This window comes from Manacus candei, unplaced genomic scaffold, assembly GCF_025592945.1.
Source record: "Manacus candei isolate 608988 ecotype Guabito, Panama unplaced genomic scaffold, ASM2559294v1 h1tg000139l, whole genome shotgun sequence".
Classification (NCBI taxonomy): Eukaryota; Metazoa; Chordata; class Aves; order Passeriformes; family Pipridae; genus Manacus; species Manacus candei.
Window position 1 is genome coordinate 234,376 of NW_026138187.1, and position 17,442 is coordinate 251,817.

A 17,442-nucleotide genomic window follows, 5' to 3' on the forward strand; every position below is an offset into this window, starting at 1 on the left:
AAGGACAGGGAGGGCATTTGCCTTCGGGCCAGAGGGACAGGGAAGGAGATCCCCTCAAATCCATCCCTGGCAGGATGGGGGCTGGAGAAGACATTGGGGGACCCCCAAGAATATTTTCGAGGGGAAGAAAGGATGGGGGCACCCACAGGGAGTCGGGGGGGGGGACCCAGGAATCTCGTGGTGGGACACTGGGGAGTTCCCAGTAGTTTCTTGGGGGGGTGGAACCCCAGCAGTCCGGGGTGGAAAAATGGACGGAGGAATCCGCCGTAAAGGGTTGGTGACACCCAAAAGACTCTAGGAGGGGGTGGGGAGGGGCCCCGGAGTCCTGAAGAGGGTTTGGGGTCCCCAGGAGGGAGTCTGGGGGTCTGAGGTGGTCCCAGGAGATTTTCAAGGGTTAAGGGGATGCACAGGAGATTTGGGGGAGGAGGGGGAAAGGCGGAGGGTCCCCAGGAGTCTTGGGGGGGATCTGGGCGGTTCCCGAGAGTCTTGGGGGAGATTCGGAGGGGTCACCAGGAGTCTCCGGACCCCCTGAACTCACCCCACACCACCATGGCCTCGTTGGGGCCGCACGTGAAAAACAGCGCGGCGGGGGGAGACCCTGGGGCCGGGATCGATCGGGACCAATCGGGTTCAATCCCGATCCTCCCCTCCCCCGCCATCACCGCCCCGCTCCCGGCAGCCCCCGCGGAAGTTTCGACGTTCTATTGGGTGACTCACCGGCACAAGGACAGGGGCCCAGCAGAATTTGGCAATGACGTCATTCCAGCAGAGCCGTTCTATTGGCTGCGACCCACGAGGGAGCCCCAAAACCTGTTCATGGCTTGGGGGGGAAGGACAACCGGCACGGCCGGGAACGGGGGTGCAGAGGGTGTTCAAGTGCCCAGGAAAGGGGCAATAAACTTTCCCCTCTCCCTCCCAGTGCCCCCTCAGCCCATCCTGGTCTGTCCCCTGCTCTCCCAGTGCCCCCGTCCATCGAGGTCCCAGCCCGGCCCTGCCCCCTGCTCTGCTCCGGCCTGGATTTCTCCCCTGCAGGGGCAGCTGAGGTGGCTCCAGGGCGGGCGGGAGCTTTCGGGGCAGGGGGTGGCTCCTGACATGCTGCTGGAACCGCCCCTGTCTGGACGGGCTCGTCAACCTGGGGCACCTCCTCACCCGAGCCTGGGGGACGGGCCGGCAACTGGGAGGGGCTTTGGGAAGGAATGGGGAGGCTGAGAAGGGCTTGGAGGTCGTGGGGGTAACTGGGAAGGAGTTTGGGGCAGTTTGGGGGTTTGGGAGGGAGGTTGGGGAGATTGGGGCAGCTGTGAGGGGTTTTGGGGAATCGTCGGGGATGTGGGAAGGAACTGGGAGAGAGTTTGGGGGCATACTCAAGGGGAAGGGGGCAGCTAGGAGAGGGTTTGAAAGGTCCTGGGAGGGCTGGAGGTAACTGGGAGGGGTTTGGGGGCATCTTGTGGGTTTTTGTGGGTCTGGGAGGCAGTCTGGGGGCCTCGGAGGGTTTAAGGGGAAGTTGGGAGTGTCCTGTGGGACCGGGATGGGATTTGAGGGTTCCCAGAGGGGCTGGGAGGGCTTTATGCCTTTATACTGCGGGCATTGTCTAGTATTGATGGGGGTAATCCGTGAGTTGACTGTTTCATAATCATCCAAATTTTAACAAGACTTTGAAGGTGGTCAACCTCAGTTTGAAGCAGCTCATTTTTAGCAACAAATTTATCCGATTTTTCTCCTGTTTCCCTCTCAAAGGCTAACGATGACTTCAACACCACATTTTCTGATTTCAAAACAGTAGATTCAACATCAGAAATTCATTCATGACTTCCCTGTCACCACTCCATTCGAATGTCGGTGCACTCACTGTGGCCTGAGAGAAACCTGCCTGTTTGCAGCGCACTGACTGGGCAACTTTTCTTTTTGCAGGTAGAAAAGGGTAGATAAAGAAAAAACAGATGGGTCCAGCAGAAGTGATGCTGCTTCTGTAAAAGCAGAGCAGAGGCCGAAAGCATAGCTTGCAGTCTCTTTTTTAAGGTTAGGTTCAGAGAAAAGGTTTTGCGTATTGCTTGCAGTCTCTTTTTTAAGGTTAGGGTTAGGCAACAGGGTTTGCGCATAGTTTGCAGTCTCTTTTTTAAGCTTAGGATTAGGGAAGAGGGTTTGCGCATAACTTGCAGTCTCGTTTTTAGGGTTAGGGTTAGGGAACAGGGTTTGCGCATAGCTTCCAGTCTCTCTTTTAATGTTGGGGTTGGGGGACAGTGCTCTATAGAAGCAGAGTACATACTGGACGGTGGTGGGTATTCTGCCAGACACGCAACAGAACAGCAACAGCAAAAGCAGAGACCCAAGAGCAAAAGCAAAAGATTCTGACAGCGGTGGGCAGTGAATCGGGTTTATAGCCTGAGAGGGGCATATTGGGCACCGCTTCGTGTCCAGAATGGGCTAAAACCGCGATTGTTAGATCACGCACTGAGACAAATTCTTCCTAACCCTAACCCTTACCCATACCCCTAACCCTAACCCTAACCATAACCCTAAAGTAACCCTGTCTTTTGCTAACCCTAAACCTAACCCTAACCCTAACTTTTGCTAACTCTAACCCTAACCCTAAATTTCCTAACCCTAACCCTAACTTTTGCTAACTCTAACTCTAACCCTAAATTTCCTAACCCTAACCCTAACCCTTTCTAACCCTAACCCTAACTCAAAACCTAACCCTAACCCTAAACCTAACCCTAACCCTAACCCTAACACTAAACCAAAAGGAAACTTCCTTTGCTATGCCTACTGGGCGGAGTCAGTGCTGATTGGTGTTACAACCCGCCCCAGGAAAAGGGGAGAGGGGGTAACTCAGGTTTTTATTAATAATTCCCTTGGGGTGGATTAAAGTGAAACGACACTTAATAATCGGTGTCTGAAAACATATACTGGCAAGGTTTATTTTAACAATTCTGTATCAACAGGCATGCTAGCAGTTTGGGAGTTGGGCTATCAGTTGGGAGGCATGACTGAAAACAGGAAACAACAGCCCTAATTCCCAGGAAAGAAAGCCTGGAAGCTTTGGCTTTGTGGTGCAGTTGGTGGGCCACACTGGGCACTCCATGGGCAGGCAGCAAGAGTTTTCTGGATCTGGGAGTCAATCTGGGGGCCTCGGAGTGTTTGAGGGGAAGTTGGGAGTGTCCTGTGGGACCAGGATGGGATTTGAGGGCTCCTGGAGGGGCTGGGACGGGTGTATACTGCGGGCATCGTCTAGTATTGATGGGGGTAATCAGTGAGCTGACTGTTTCATAATCATCCAAATTTTAACATACAATATGATTATTAGAATAAAAAGCAAAAAGGTAATATCAACAAAACAGTAACAGGGTGAAGCTCTTGGTTGAAGACTGGTTTCTTCTTTTTCTCCAGTGATTTTAATTCTTTTTGTCTGGGTTTTAATCCCATCTTTGGCATTTTGCTGCGAACATTTTGTCCCCATATCCATTGGAAATTGTATTAACTGTTGATGAGAACAAAGTGGAATCCCAAGGTATGTGATATATTGATAGGATTTCACTGGTTGGCTTTTAATTTGTCCAGGTTTATCGCCATAATGCTTCTGCTCTTTAACCACTTGAATCAGAATGAATTGAGTTGTTTTCTGGGTCGGGTTCTCTTTTTGAGTCCAAGGGTTTTTAGTGGATTCAGTATCAGGCACAAAGGAAATTGAGGGAGGTAAAGAATAATCTTCCCTTTGTTCATTATCACAGGGATCACTCAGTCTATTTTCATTAATGTGAGGAAAGCTGGGAGACTCTAGAAACATCAGTTGAACTTCAAATTCTCCTTGTTTCTTTCTCTCCTGAGACTTAGAATCAGGGTTCTCTGTGGTTTCCCAAGTCTCAATGCCAGGGTAAGACACTGGTTTATGAAGTTGCCTGACCAAACCAGGAGCCTGTTTTTTTAGCAACAGTTTTCTCTCTGCACTCTGGTGCAACAAGACTTTGAAGGTGGTCAACCTCAGTTTGAAGCAGCTCATTTTTAGCAACAAGTTTATCCGATTTTTCAACTGTTTCCCTCTCAAAGGCTAACGATGACTTCAGCACCACATTTTCTGATTTCAAAACAGTAGATTCAACATCAGAAATCCATTCATGACTTCCCTGTCAGCACTCCATCCAAATGTCTGTGCTCTCACGTTGACCTGAGAGAAACCTCAGGCAGGTGGAAAAGGGCAGATAAAGAAAAAACAGATGGGTCCAGCAGAAGTGATGCTGCTTCTGTCAAAAGCAGAGCAGAGACCGAAAGCACTTTAGGAAGTTGCTTACAGAAGCACTTGTGCATTCCAAGTTACAGCTCAGGAGTCTCAGTGACTTGTCCAACATGAGAGTTTCTTTTCCATTTCTCAACCCCCAGATTCCTCAGGAGTAGGAAACTGGAAACACTGACTGAGAAAAGCTCCATTCCTTCCTAATAATTGTGCTTTGCCCTTCCCATTTGACAGCGCTCTTGGAAATGTACTGCTGTGATCTGGATCTGTGAGCAGCCCTGACCTCCCAGAGCACTCATCCAATGGCAGGAAGACCCCACCTGGCTCCTGCTGGGGTTCTTGCCACCACGACCCAGTATGGGTCAATGGAATGGGGAGCAGGGCGGTGGGACCAGTAAGGACCAGTTAAGGGGGTTGGGGGCACTTCAGCATCTCCATCAAGGTCAGACCAGTACAGAGCAGCATAGACCAGTATAGATCGGTATAGACCAGTATAAACCAGTATGGACCAGTATAGACCAATATGGGTCACTGGAATGGGGAATGGGGCAGTGGGACCGATAAGGACCAGTTAAGGGGCTTCGAGGCACTTCAGCATCTCCATCAAGGTCAGACCATTATAGACCAGTATAGACCAGTGTAGACCAGTATAGACCAGTATAGACCAGTATAGACCAGTAAAAACCAGTACGGACCAGTATGGACCAGTACAGGTCACTAGAACAGTGAGCAGGGTGGTGGGGCCAGTAAGGACCAGTTAAGGGGGTTGGGGGCACTTCAGCATCTCCATCAAGGTCAGACCAGTACAGACCGGTACAAACCAGTATGGACCAGTATAGACCAGTATAGACCATGGTAGAGCAGTATAAACCGATATAAACCAGTACGGGTCACTGAAACAGGGAATGGGGTGGTGGGATCAGTAAGGACCAGTTAAGGGGGTTGGGGGCGCTTCATCATCTCCGTCAAGGTCAGACCAGTACAGACCAGTATAAACCCGTATAGACCAGTATGGGCCAGTATAAACCGGTATAAACCAATATGGACCAGTACAGGTGACTGGAATGGGGAATGGGGCGGTGGGGCCAGTAAGGACCAGTTAAGGGGGTTGGGGGCACTTCAGCATCTCCGTCAAGGTCAGACCAGTACAGACCAGTATAAACCAGTATAGACCAGTATGGACTGGTATAGACCGGTATAGACCAGTATAAACCAGTACAGACCGGTACGGGTCATTGGAATGGGGAATGGGGCAGTGGGACCAGTAAGGACCAGTTAAGGGAGTTGGGGGCACTTCAGCATCTCCATCAAGGTCAGACCAGTACAGACCAGTATAAACCAGGGTAGAGCAGTATAAACCAGTATAAACCAGTACAGGTCCCTGGAACAGGGAATGGGGTGGTGGGACCAGTAAGAACCAGTTAAGGGGGTTGGGGGCACTTCAGCATCTCCATCAAGGTCAGGTCAGTATAAACCCGTATAGACCAGTATGGGCCAGTATAAACCGGTATAAACCAGTACGGACCAGTACAGGTGACTGGAATGGGGAATGGGGCAGTGGGACCAGTAAGGACCAGTTAAGAGGGTTGGGGGCACTTCAGCATCTCCGTCAACGTCAGACCAGTACAGACTGGTACAAACCAGTATAGATTAGTATAAACCAGTATGGACCAGTATAGACCAATATAAACCAGTACAGGTCCCTGGAACAGGGAATGGGGTGGTGGGACCAGTAAGGACCAGTTAAGGGGGTTGGGAGCACTTCAGCATCTCCATCAAGGTCAGACCAGTACAGACCAGTATAAACCAGGATAGACCAGTATAAACCAGTATGGACCAGTACGGGTCACTGGAACGCGGAATGGGGTGGTGGGACCTGTAAGGACCAGTTAAGGCAGCACTCAGCTGGGACTTAGTGGTTTGGGGGTGGGCGTGTCCCTTCTTTAGGTGGGCGTGGTCTCTCCCTGGTGGGCGTGTCCCATCCCAAGGTGGCCATAGCCTCTGCAAGTGGGCGTGTCTTTTGCATCCTCTCCCCCTCACTGAACTGGGAGCTCAACTGGGGCTTACTGGGTTTTGGGTGGGCATGTCCCCTCCCAATGATGGACCCACTTTCAGCCCCTCCCCCCACCTTTAAGGGCCCCCCCAAAGCCCCTCCCCCCCCTTCCTGCACCTCCCCAACCCTCAGGGTCCCTCCTGTCCCTCCCCCACCCTCAGGGTCCCTTCCTTCCCCTCCCCCCAGTGAACCTGCTACCCCTCCCCCACTCTCAGGAGCCCTCCCTGCCCCTCCCCCACCTTCAGGGGCCCTCAAAACCCCTCCCCCAACCTCAGAGACTCTCCTGCCCCTCCCCTACCATCGGGGAACTTCCTACCCTTCCCCCACCCTCAGGGACCCTCAGGGCCCCTCCTTCACTTTCGCGGTCCCTCCCTGCCCCTCCCCAACCCTCAGGACCCTCCTGCCCCTCCCCCCACCTCGGGGTCATTCCTGCCCCTCCCCCACCCTCAGGGACTAGCCTACCCCTCCCCCACCCTCAGGGACGGTCCTGCCCTTCCCCCACCCTCAGGGAACCTCCTGCCCTTCCCCCACACTCAAGGACCATCCTGCTCCATCCCCACCCTCGGTGTTCCCTCCTTCCCCTCCCCCCCCCACTGGGGCCGTTACTGGTCCCTTACTGGTCTGTACTGGGAAGGGAGAGGGGAGAGGCCGCCCCCTCGAGGCCCCTCCCCCCCAGTGACGTCACCGGGTCCCAAAAATAGCCCCGGGGGCCCAAACTGGAGGGGGGACCTGGAGCCGCTCCCAGTGTGACCAGTTCAGGTACTGGGAGGGACTGGGAGGGAACTGGGAGGGACTGGGAGGGACTGGGAGGGGGCAGGGCTTCCCCCTCCCCCCCGTGTCCTTGGGGTGACCTTGGGGAGGGAGGGGGATGGGCCGCTCCCAGTGGCTCCCAGTAGCTCCCAGTAACCCCAGTAATGCCTCCGGTATCTCCAGCGACCCCCCCAGTAACCCCAGTGACCCCCCCAGTAGCTCCTAGGAGCTTCCAGTAACCCCAGTGTCTATCCCAGTAGCTCCCAGTAACTCCCAGTAATCCTAGTGTCCATCCCAGTAACTCCCAGTAACCCCAGTGTCCACCCCAGTAGCTCCCAGTAACTCCCAGTAAGCCCCCCAGTAGCTGCCAGTAACTCCCAGTAACCCCAGGGACCCCCCCAGTAGATCCCAGTAACACCAGTGTCCATCCCAGTAACCCCAGTGACCCCCTCAGTAGCTCCCAGTAACTCCAGTGTCTATCCCAGTAACCCCAGTGACCCCCCCAGTAGCTTCCAGTAGCTCCCAGTAACTCCCAGTGTCCCCCCCAGTGCCTCCCAGTATGTCCCAGTTTAACCCAGTTCCCCCCCCCGTGGGCCCTGGGCCGGGTGGGGGAGGGGCGGGCTCACATTTCCATGGCAACATCCCTTTCCCTCTGGCCCAGTTTCTCCCAGTTCCTCCCAGTTTAACCCAGGTTTTCCACATTTTTCCCCATTTTTCCACATTTCCCCCCATTTTCCCCATTTTTCCCAGATTTTCCCCCATTTTTCCACATTTTCCTGAATTTTTCCCCATTTCCCCCCATTTTTCACATTTTTCCCAATTTTCCTACATTTTCCCAGATTTTTTCCCATTTTCCCCCCATTTTCCCTGATTTTTCCCCATTTTGTCCAGATTTTCCCAGATTTTCCCCCCATTTTCCCACATTTTTCCCCATTTTTTCCACATTTTTCACACATTTTCACACATTTTCACACATTTTTCTCCAGATTTTCCCAGATTTTTTTCCCATTTTTTCCACATTTTCCCCGATTTTTTCTCACATTTTTCCCAGATTTGCCCAGATTTTTTCCCCCATTTTCCTGGATTTTTCCCACAATTTCCCATATTTTCCCCATTTTTCCAAAAATTTTTATCTTTCCCCATTTTTCCCCATTTCCTCGATTTTCTCCCATTTTTTCCACATTTTCCCAGATTTTTCCTCATTTTTCCCAGATTTTCCCAGATTTTTCCCATTTTTCCCAGATTTTCCCAAGATTTTTTCCCATTTTTTTAAATCTTTCCCCATTTTTTTAAATCTTTCCCCATTTTTTTAAATCTTTCCCCATTTTTCCCCATTTTCTGGGATTTTTTCCCATTTTTCTCCATTTCCCCCCATTTTTCCCAGAATTTCCAGCATTTCCCCCCCAGTTTGTCCTTATTTTCCCAAATTTCTCCAAGATTTTCCCAGATTTTTCCCTATTTTTTCCCCATTTACCCCGATTTTTCCCAGATTTTTCCTCCACTTTTCCCAGAATTTCCCACATTTTCCCACATTTTTCCCACATTTTTTCCCATTTTTCCCACATTTTCTCAGATTTTTCTCCAGATTTTCTTCCAGATTTTCCCACGTTTTCCCACATTTTCCCACATTTTTCTTGATTTTTCCCGATTTTCCCCATTTTTCCGGATTCTTTCCCCATTTTTTCCCATTTTCACACCTTTTTCCTCATTTTCCTCCATTTTCACGGATTTCTCATTTCCCCCATTTTCCCACAGTTTTTCCCAATTTTTTCACATTTTCCCAGGTTTTTCCCCATTTTCCCCATTTTCCCCATTTTCCCCAGATTTTTCCCCATTTTGCCCCCATTTTCTCGCATTTTTCCCCATTTTCCCACATTTTCCCAAAGTTTTTCCCACATTTTCCCAGATTTTCTCCCTATTTCCCCAGATTTTTCCTCATTTTTTCCCCATTTTTTCCCAGATTTTTTCCCGATTATTTTCCCCATTTTCCCGGATTTCCCCCCTTTTTTTCCCACATTTCCCCGGATTTTTTCCCAATTTCCCCCCATTTTCCATGATTTTTCCCACATTTTCCCAGATTTTTCCTCATTTTCCCCCATTTTTCCCAGATTTTTCCCCATTTTCTCAGATTTTTTTCCCCATATTTCCAGATTTTCCCAGAATATTCCCCATTTCCCCCCCATTTTTTCCACATTTTTCCCAGATTTTCTCCCATTTTCCCCAGAATTTCCCAGGTTTTTTCCCAATTTTTCCCCATTTTCCCAGTTTTTTCCCAATTTTTTCCCCATTTTCCCAGATTTTTTCTCGATTTCCCCCCATTTTCCCAGTTTTTTCCCAGATTTTCACACATTTTTCCCCATTTTCCCCCCATTTTCCCCATTTTTCCACATTTTCCTGAATTTTTCCCCATTTCCCCCCCATTTTCCACATTTTTCCCAATTTTCCTACATTTTCCCAGATTTTTTCCCATTTTCCCCCCATTTTCCCAGATTTTTCCCCATTTTCTCCAGATTTTCCCAGGTTTCCCCCCCATTTTCCCAGATTTTCCCCATTTTTTCCACATTTTTCCCACATTTTCCCAAATTTTCACACATTTTTCTCCAGATTTTCCCAGATTTTTTTTTCCCATTTTTTCCACATTTTCCCCGATTTTTTCTCACATTTTTCCCAGATTTGCCCAGATTTCTTCCCCCATTTTCCCGGATTTTTTCTCCATTTCCCCCCATTTTCCCAGATTTTCCCCCATTTTTCCCACATTTCCTCAGATTTTCACACATTTTTCCCCATTTTCCCCCTTTTTTCCTCATTTTTCCATATTTTCCCAGATTTTTCACCATTTTCCCCAGAATTTCCCACATTTTCCCTCAGTTTTCCCCATTTCCCCAGATTTTTCTCACATTTTTCCCAGAATTTTCCGCAATTGCCCCATTTTCCCACAGTTTCCCAGATTTTTCACCATTTTCCTGATTTTCCCCCCATTTTTCCCACATTTTCACAGATTTTTCTCCAGATTTTTCCCAACATTTTTCCCCCATTTCCCCACATTTTCTTGGATTTTTGGGTCCCCAGTTTTCCAAATTTCCCAAATTTCCCCAGTGGGGAAAAATTGGGGGAAAAAACCAGGAATTTTGGGGAAAATGGGGAAAAATTGGGGAAAAAAGTGGGAAATTTGGTGAACACGAATGAAAAATTGGGAAAAATGGGGGGAAATTTGGGAACAATGGAAGGAATTTGGAAAAAAAATGGGGAAAAATTGAGAAAAATGGGGAAATTTGGGAAAAATGGGGGAAATGGGGGGAAAATTGGGGAAAGAGTGGGAAATTTGGGAGAAATGGATGAAAAACTGGGAAAAATGAGGGGAAATTTGGGAAAAACTTGGGTGTCCCCACCAGGTTCGGCCCCGCCATGGCCCCGATAGCCCCGGGATCAGGTGAGACCCCTACCCCATGCCCTGACCCCTCCCCCTCCCTGAGGTCACTGCCCTGACCCCCCGAGTCCAGGCTGTGACCCCTCCCCCACCCCGTGGCCCCTCCCACACTTTATGGCCCCTTCCCCATTCTGTGGCCCCTACCCCATTCTGTAGCCCCTACCCCACTCTGTGACCCCTCTCCCACTTCATGACCCCTCCCCCACTCTCTGACCCCTCCCCCACTCGATGGCCCCTCATCCACTTTATGGCAACTCCCCCACTCTCAGACCCTTCCCCCACTTTATGGACCCTCCCCCACTCTGTGGCTCCTCCCCCACTCTGTGACCCCTCCCCCATTCTGTGACCCCTCTCCCACTCTGTGGCCCCGCCCCCACTTTACGGCCTCTCCCCCACTCGGTGACCCCTCCCCCACCGACAGCTTCTCCCTGCAGAGAGAACAGCCAACACACTATTTCACTTCTCACTTTAACAAAGCTCTTTTCTCCTTCAAGCCCCTCAAAGGCGCCAAGGCCACATAGGAGGCCACACACAAACAGTACTCCTCTTCCCACTTGACTACACCTTCTCCCTTACTGTTCTACAGGGAACACCAGGAATCTGCTCGCAGAGGCCTCTCCTTTCCCATCAGTAGCTCAGCACAAGGAGTTAAAGGAGCTCAAGCCTTAGGCCACAAGAGCTGACAGCGAGGAAACTTTGGGAGCAAACTAATGCTGCTAACACGGACCCAGCTGAATCCAGCACACAATCACAGAATCCAAGAGTCCTTCAGCTTGGAAAAGACCTCCAAGCTCACTGAGTCTTGTGCAGCCCCTCCCCGACCGCCTGCAGGGACTGGATGATGCTTTGCACAAGCACCAAAAGGAATGTTGTGAAAGCCATGGCCTGCAGGAGGACACAGAGAAGGGCTTGGTTGGGGCTGGGAAGGAGGGAGCTGGCGCTGGGGGAGCGGGGATGGAGCCTCGGGGATGTGGCGCAGCAAGGACAGGGGCCCAGGCAGCTGGCAGGCGGCAAGGCCTCACCCCCTGCCCCAGCAGCAGCACCGGGCCCTGCCCAAGGCGCTCCTGCCAGGGGCTGGGCCCTGCAGGCAGGGGCAGAACCCACTCCCTGGGGCGGCCTTGCTGCCCCGGCCCTCGTCCGGCCCAGCCTCTCCCTGTGTGCGTGCTCCCCACAGCACAGGCTGCACTGGGCAGCATCCCCTGATGGGCCCTGCAGAGCTGCCCCACGGGGACACTTCCCTTTTATGTCACAGGTACCACAACCTGTCCCAGCCAGCCCTGCCCATTGTCCCCACCCCGGCTCAGTGACTCACAGTGGCCCCTGGCAACCAAAGAACCAAAGCCCCACACCCCCAGAGTGCAGCCCTACCCATGTGCAAGGGGCCCCCAAAGGGTTCCCTGCACAAAGCAGCCCCTCCAAACCCTTGTCAGAGAGAAAACTGGGGGACGTGACCCTTGGATGCTTTCAGTACAGAGATACAAGCTTTTCTTGAATAATGGAGGGGGTCACTTTTTAATTATTAATATTTACAGTTATCCATTTGGGGACAGGATGTCCTACAGGGTAATGTGCTGTCACATTTGGAGTGAAAAGTACTTTTCAAAGAAACCCAGGGTGCATGGGTGATGCAGAGGAAGCTGCCAAGTCACCCAATGTGAAGCTCAACACTGCTTTGCAACAGCACTGCCCTTTCACACACATCTTTGGCAAAGACAAAGATGTCAGGCTTTAGTTTCTAAATCAGTAACACTTGACAAGACCTCTTTATGAACTGACAGCAAGAGAACTTAGGAGCAGCTTAGGGTTGGCAAGTGTAGGAGCCAAGAAGAGAAGGGCTGATGGGTATGTCATGAACACTGACAGCTGGATGGTCGTGGAGCTGACCAAGGACTGCCAGATACAAAAGACATCACCTGCTGGACTTGGCCCAAACACCAGCCCCCTCCTCTCCCTTCTCAACCACTCAACCACAGCCTGCACACACCCACACCTGCCAGGGCCAACTGGCTGTTTCTCTTCTCTTTTCTGCCTGGGGGTGAAGGAAGGACAGGGAGGGCATTTGCCTTCAGACCAGAGGGAAGGGGAAGGAGATCCCCCCAAATCCATCCCTGGCAGGATGGGGGCTGGAGGAGACATTGGGGGACCCCCAAGAATATTTTCGAGGGGAAGAAAGGATGGGGGCACCCACAGGGGGTTGGGGGGGGGGAGGGACCCAGGAATCTCGTGGTGGGACACTGGGGAGTTCCCAGTAGTTTCTTGGGGGGGTGGACCCCCAGCAGTCCGGGGTGGAAAAATGGACGGAGGAATCCGCCGTAAAGGGTTGGTGACACCCAAAAGACTCTAGGAGGGGGTCGGGACGGGTCCCGGAGTCCTGAAGAGTGTTTGGGGGTCCCCAGGAGGGAGTCTGGGGGTCTGAGGTGGTCCCAGGAGATTTTCAAGGGTTAAGGGGATGCACAGGAGATTTGGGGGAGGAGGGGGAAAGGCGGAGGGTCCCCAGGAGTCTTGGGGGGGATCTGGGCGGTTCCCGAGAGTCTTGGGGGAGATTCGGAGGGGTCACCAGGAGTCTCCGGACCCCCTGAACTCACCCCACACCACCATGGCCTCGTTGGGGCCGCACGTGAAAAACAGCGCGGCGGGGGGAGACCCTGGGGCCGGGATCGATCGGGACCAATCGGGTTCAATCCCGATCCTCCCCTCCCCCGTCATCACCGCCCCGCTCCCGGCAGCCCCCGCGGAAGTTTCGACGTTCTATTGGGTGACTCACCGGCACAAGGACAGGGGCCCAGCAGAATTTGGCAATGACGTCATTCCAGCAGAGCCATTCTATTGGCTGCGACCCACGAGGGAGCCCCAAAACCTGTTCATGGCTTGGGGGGAAAGGACAGCCGGCACGGCCGGGAACGGGGGTGCAGAGGGTGTTCAAGTGCTCAGGAAAGGGGCAAAAACCGTTCCCCTCTCCCTCCCAGTGCCCCCTCAGCCCATCCCAGTGTCTCCCCTCTCTCCCAGTGCCCCCTCAGCCCATCCCAGTGTCTTCCCTCTCCCAGCGCACCCTCAGCCCATCCCGGTCTCTCCCCTGCTCTCCCAGTGCCCCTGTCCATTGAGGTCCCAGCCCGGCCCTGCCCCCTGCTCTGCTCCGGCCTGGATTTCTCCCCTGCAGGGGCAGCTGAGGTGGCTCCAGGGCGGGCGGGAGCTTTCGGGGCAGGGGGTGGCTCCTGACATGCTGCTGGAACCGCCCCTGCCTGGGCGGGCCCGTCAGCCTGGGGCACCTCCTCACCCGAGCCTGGGGGACGGACCGGCAACTGGGAGGGGCTTTGGGAAGGAATGGGGAGGCTGAGAAGGGTTTGGAGGTAGTGGGGGTAACTGGGAAGGAGTTTGGGGCAGTTTGGGGGTTTGGGAGGGAGGTTGGGGAGATTGGGGCAGCTGTGAGGGGTTTTGGGGAATCGTCGGGGATGTGGGAAGGAACTGGGAGAGAGTTTGGGGGCATACTCAAGGGGAAGGGGGCAACTAGGAGAGGGTTTGAAAGGTCCTGGGAGGGCTGGAGGTAACTGGGAGGGGTTTGGGGGCATCTTGTGGGTTTTTGTGGGTCTGGGAGGCAGTCTGGGGGCCTCGGAGGGTTTAAGGGGAAGTAGGGAGTGTCCTGTGGGACCGGGATGGGATTTGAGGGTTCCTGGAGGGGCTGGGAGGGCTTTATGCCTTTATACTGCGGGCATTGTCTAGTATTGATGGGGGTAATCCGTGAGTTGACTGTTTCATAATCATCCAAATTTTAACAAGACTTTGAAGGTGGTCAACCTCAGTTTGAAGCAGCTCATTTTTAGCAACAAATTTATCCGATTTTTCTCCTGTTTCCCTCTCAAAGGCTAACGATGACTTCAACACCACATTTTCTGATTTCAAAACAGTAGACTCAACATCAGAAATCCATTCATGACTTCCCTGTCACCACTCCATCCGAATGTCTGTGCACTCACTGTGACCTGAGAGAAACCTGCCTGTTTGCAGCGCACTGACTGGGCAACTTTTATTTTGCAGGTGGAAAAGGGCAGATAAAGAAAAAACAGATGGGTCCAGCAGAAGTGATGCTGCTTCTGTCAAAAGCAGAGCAGAGACCAAAAGCACTTGAGGAAGTTGCTTACAGAAGCACTTGTGCATTCCAAGTTACAGTTCAGGAGTCTCAGTGACTTGTCCAACAGGGGAGCTCCTTTTCCATTTCTCAACCCCCAGATTCCTCAGGAGTAGGAAACTGAAAACACTGACTCAGAAGAGCTCCATTCCCTCCTAATGATTGTGCTTTGTCCTTCCCATTTGACAGTGCTCTTGGAAATGTGCTGGTGTGATCTGGATCTGTGAGCAGCCCTGACCTCCCACAGCCCTGACCACACACACCTCATCCAACGGCAGGAAGAACCTGCCTGGCTCCTGCTGGGGTTCTCACCACCCACTGACAGCCTCTCCCTGCAGAGGGGTGGGCAACTCCCCAGGCAGGATGAGACCTGACCCCAGCAGGCAGCAAAGTCCCTGCCCTGGCACAAAGAACCCCGGAGCACAGGGACCCTGCTCTGCAGGACAGCCCCGGGCATCCCTGGCTGCACCCCCACCTTCCCACCCCGCAGCCATCCCTGGCAGAAGGAGCCCACCTGCGCTGTCCCTCTGACGGTGCTGCAGGGAAGGCCTGCCCTGGAGAACATCCTCCTCCGGCGCAACAGAGAAACTGGGAGAGTCCTGACAGATGTGCAAGGCTGTGGGATGTGGTAGCTTTAGGAGATTCCTCCAGGAACACCAGCGACATTGCCCTGCACCTGTAGACTCACTCTGCAGAGGAGTGTGAAGTTGTGTCCCCAAGTTGTGTCTCAGCTGAACACCTCCCATCTTTCTGCTGCCTTTAACCTCCCTTTGCCTTTCTTCTCTTCTCTCGTGCCTACAGGCAGTGCCCTCGGCCCTGCTGGGCTGTGCAGAGGAGCTGCTCCTGGGCAGAGCTGTCTCTCTGCAGTGCTGCCCGCTTGCCAGGATTTCCCTGTGTGCCAGGAGCCCGGCCCAGCTGAGCAGCACAGCAAGAGCCAAAGGCAACCCTTTCTCTGCCCCTCTGGGTTCCCCGCAGGTGTCCCTGGGGCTCCAGGGGAACCTGCTGTGGAACAGACTGAAGGAAACAATGATGTTCCCTCTTCTCACCTCTTCAGTGACACTTCTTTCCAGCAGTGACACTTCTTTCCAGCAGTGACATTTCTCCTCTTAGAAAATTACCAGGGTATGATGATCACCTTTTCTAGTTTCATCATTACACAGGACACCAGGAGGGTGACAGCAAAGGATCTGGTAACTCCCTGGCACAGCGGGGGTTTTCCTGGAGTCACACAGAGAAATGTGTCAGGGCTCTGAGAGGTGTCCAACCCTGAGCTGGACTGATGCACACACGGGGGTGTTCAGAGACACGAGTCCTTCCCTGGCACGCACACAGGCAGTTCATTGCAGCAGGGACAGTGTCTCCCTGGGCTCCTGCTACCACTCCCAGAGCCTGGAGCCACCTCAGCCCTGTAATGCTCCCACCCTGCCCACTCCTACACTTCAGATGAACATTGGGGTTTTCTAGTCACTGGAACTGCCCAGACCAGCCCCTCCCTGGTGCCCCCATCTCCCTGCCCCACCCCAGCCCAGCAGAGCAGCACAGTCGTTTCTGGTCCTGCAGCAAGAAAGGGAGGCAATAGAGGACAGGGACAGTGACTGCATGTCTGGACTGCTCAGGAGATCATCAGCTCAGGCGGCAGCTCCTGCAGCCCCAGGGCCAGACCCGCTTCCCAGTGACCCAGGCAGCTGCTGCCACGTGGGCACAAGCTCTGCTGCCCAGGAGGGTCCTGTAGTGAAGGGCTTTGCAGATGGCCACGTAGCGGTCAGAGGACATGACGGTGAGAAAGGCAAGCTCCGCTGTGATCAAGAAGAAAAGCAAAAAACAGCTGTGCAGCTCATCCTGAGTAGGACATGCCCCTGGTGTTCTAGAGGGAATTGGCCATGGCTTTGGGGAGAGTGGTGCAGATGCAGTCCGGGTGTGTGAGGGAGAGGTGGAGCAGGAAGAAGTCCCTGGGGGGTGTGCAGGTGGTGGTGGCAGGCTACGGCGCTGAGGATGAGGCCGTTGCCCAGGAGGGCAGCCAGGGAGATGCCCAGGAAGAAGCAGAAGTGCAAGAGCTGCAGTCAGGAGGAGGAAGTGGGGGATGGAGCTGCTGTTGGACATGAGCTTCCTCCGGGCATCAGGAAATGTCCAAGGAGGAAAAGGCAGTGAAAACTTTGGGACAGGTTTCCTAGATCAAACCCATGAATTCCTCTGAGCATCTACCCTCATCCCAAGTATCTGCAGTCACACATATATAGATTCTGGACTGTAGAAGACAGGCTTAGCATGACTTTAAGATTATTTCTTCTGAATTTTTTGATTTATTTTTCTACTGCCAGGTCTGAGAGGGGCATCGTGGAACTAAAGGAACCCTGAGACATTTCAGAATCCCACATGTGTTGGGTCTGTCTGAGCTGGAGTTCATTTTCTCACTACAGGCGTCACAGTGCTGTGCTTTGCATTGGGAGCTACAAAGGGGTTAATCACACCAGTGCTTTGGCAACTGCTGAGCAGGGCTGGTGCAGCATCTGCATTGTCTGCTTCGTCCCCTGAATCGGGGGCAAGATCATGGGAGGCGATACAGACAGGTCAGTTGAGCCAAATGGACCAAAGGGACATTGCAGAATATATGGCGTCAGCTGAGCTACAAGAGCTCAGGAAAGGAACAGGAAAGGGGCAAAATCCATTTTTTTACAATACCTGCCTTCTGAGCGGCTTCTCTGTGTGGTGAAGCCCTGCTTCCCATGAAGTGGAGAGGTATCGCTGCTGACAGGAAGTAGAGAGAAAATCTTTTTATTTTCCTCTTCACTTATGCATGCACAAACTTTGGCTTTTGCTTTAGTAAAGTGCCTGATCTCAAGGTAGAAATAATTTTCCATCTT

General features: G+C 52.7%; 1 long non-coding RNA gene across 1 annotated transcript; it reads left to right on the forward strand.

Moving 5' to 3' along the window:
- The first annotated feature begins 4,609 nt into the window (after positions 1-4,609).
- On the forward strand, positions 4,610-6,104 carry LOC127462802 (uncharacterized). Its single transcript, XR_007900557.1, has 3 exons — positions 4,610-4,670; positions 5,365-5,540; positions 6,009-6,104. It is a non-coding gene; the product is annotated as an uncharacterized LOC127462802 (long non-coding RNA).
- Positions 6,105-17,442: the final 11,338 nt, after the last annotated feature.